Below are 2803 nucleotides of genomic sequence, written 5' to 3'. Positions count from 1 at the left end.
GCTGCTGCAAACTCAATTTTCGCTATATCACACCAACCCTAAACAGGAGGACAAATTCGGATTGAAAGAAAGCTTCCCTAAAACGCACGCTGTATGAATCACTTCGATTTGTATTGAACCATTTCAAAATATTTTCAGAACTAAAAATAATATCTTATTCACTTTTACTTTTGCTAAATTTAAGGTTCACTGCATCAGCTTAAATCTAATTTCGTTTTTTGGTTTTTAGGTATTTTTATTATTCTCATTTTCCTAATTCTTCGTAAAAAAAAGTGTTCAACTCATATCCATACTCACTGATACTTTCAATTTTTTTCTGTAAATGCTTTCGTCATAATAGTGCTAATTTAAAACCCTACAAATTAACCTAAAACAGTTGCAGAGGGCTTTCAGCTTCCCTAGACACCGTCCGCTAGGGGACGATTCGAGGGAGTAACAAAAATAAAACATCTTACATTTCGCCATCCGTAACTCCTCTTCGGAGTTTCCTTTTTCCGTTTTCCATCTGGCCGGAACAAAACATCAGTTTACTTTTTGAAAGTGATTATTGTTTTTCTTGCCAATATGTCATGACGTCTAAAAACTACATTTGCTTCTACTTTTTTTTTTCAATCTACATTCGCTCGATGCCTCCCACCTGTAGCTTCACGACGTTGCTTTCTATTGTTCAATAGCGGTTTATAGTGTGCACTGAGCACTGACACAATCACCGCGAAGCAGAGCGTCGTCGCTAGAATGCGCATTCATTCGATCCCACTTACGCCACCTATCGAAGTGCTGCCGGAGCAAAGCCGACAGCTGTTATATCCGAATAAATATGTGTATTTTGATTGTTGAACGCCGGTGTTGTCATTGTTTTGAAATTGCTCGTTTTTTATCTGAACATCGCTTGAATTTGTTATTGTTAATCATGATTGGTAATCATCGTTAATCACAATAAGATATCTAGGTAATTTCATTCGACTTATTTTTATTTCTGTTAGGAAAGGTAACCGAGCTATGGTTTGACTTCTAGTTCCTGTTCATTTTTTGTTTCTCAACAACATTCACTTAGTCAAGGTTTGTTATTTGCTTAGCGGTTCCAAGAACGGCTTAATTTTTTTTTCGCTTCTCGGTTGGGGATATAATTTTGATCGGATTCTTCAATGTGGCCGAAAAAACAGCGAAGCGTTAGGAATCAAGCGGGAAAACCGACGACGGCACAACAGATATATCAAGGGTACAGACATTTTGTTTCGATTTATTGGCTATTGCTAACAGTCTTATTTAAAACTCTATCTGGCAAACAGTGGTAACGACAATAAAGGTAACTACAGTGATAATAATAATGATAATAAACAACAAATACCGGATCGGAGAATGGTTGATAATGGCTAGGAAGATGAATTGGTCTAGCGACTGATAAATGAAATATTGTTAGTTATTCCAATTTCGTTAGCAGAAGTTTGTTAATGTTTACAATAATGCTGGTTGAATTAGATCATCGTTTTGCAGCTCTTCCTAACTTTAAAAATGTCTACTAAAACGCTCATTACAATCCAGTCAAGGACAAATAGAACGGAGGAACAATTTAGTAAGTAAATCCTGCTGATTTCTCAAGAGACCTTTAACACGCGAAATTTATTAGCGAAACACAATTCCATTAACATTGGTCGAAAGTTTTCAATCGTTATGCTTATTATTGTCTCCGCTCAAGGTTTCATTTTAAATCGAACCTAATTTCCCCAGTGGTTCAACTGGAGAATATTTGAAGCAAATGAAATGGCTATAAAAAGGAGTATTGGTAATTTTGTGTCACGTAAACCATCGTTTCTAGCGGTTTGGTAAGAAATGAATAAAGAGATGAGTTAATTTTTATTTTTCTCCTCAGGATGATGGCTGTTTGCTTTGTAAGTTAATGGTTTGATAGCTGACAAAAACTGGTAGCAAAATGAATGATTTTGCTGAAAATATAGAGAGTTTTGAGGTTAGTTTGCAATGAGATTCGAAAAAAAATCACAGGAAGGTTGTATGCAAAGCCACGACCGCAAGGTTGAAGTAGAATACTTTTGAAAGAAAGATAACCCGGCTGCTTGCGTGTCAGTCATTTTTTCTAGTAAATAAACGTTGACCGTTCATTGGCAGTATTGTAGTTTCATTTTGTTTGATATTTTGAATAAAGTGTTTTGAATATTTTTAAAATTTTGCGCTAATGAGCAGTTGAAGTGCTGCCGAATTGTAATATGCACATTAAATACGACATCATTGAACGGGAACGGAACAAAGGCTACAGTTATGCAGAACGCGAATGGCGGCGCGATACGATTCGCCTTACCGTGGTGAAATGTACAGCTCTTTTTACGGCGAAGTAGAGCTATACATTTCAACACATTTCGTCTTGCCGAATCGCATCGCGCCGTCATTTGCGTTCTGCATCACCGTAGCCAAACACTAAGCGACGCAAATACATAATAATAGGCAGAGTATGCATGTAGATGAAGATAATTAACTTTGGATTATAGCGAAAATATTAACTCTTCAAATATTCATTTGTGTTCTTCAAATTTCAGTTGTCCAGTTTAATATCTGATGAAATATCTGTTTAATATCTGATAAAGGCTCTTATTTAGGCCAAATAATGCATTCTTCAATTTACTAGGTCCATAACTCTGTCGACCGTGCTTGGGAAAGCAATCGTATAACAACCAATCAGAGGTCGAATTTTGTGTTTTAACGAGGCTTAAGAATTTTCAATAGTACAATAGTTCGAATAAAAAAATTGCAATTTCCTGCATTTGGTAGGAATCTTAGATTTTCTAATCGA

General features: G+C 36.0%; 1 protein-coding gene across 3 annotated transcripts in view; it reads right to left on the bottom strand.

Annotated features, from left to right (window-relative positions):
• Positions 1-2803, bottom strand: part of LOC129733813 (octopamine receptor beta-2R) — a 525686-nt gene that overhangs the window by 233865 nt on the left and 289018 nt on the right. The window lies entirely within an intron of this gene.

The sequence above is a fragment of the Wyeomyia smithii genome, chromosome 1, assembly GCF_029784165.1.
Source record: "Wyeomyia smithii strain HCP4-BCI-WySm-NY-G18 chromosome 1, ASM2978416v1, whole genome shotgun sequence".
Taxonomy (NCBI): domain Eukaryota; kingdom Metazoa; phylum Arthropoda; class Insecta; order Diptera; family Culicidae; genus Wyeomyia; species Wyeomyia smithii.
The sequence above is the reverse complement of the archived record's forward strand: the minus strand, read 5'-3'. Positions and strand labels throughout refer to the sequence as shown.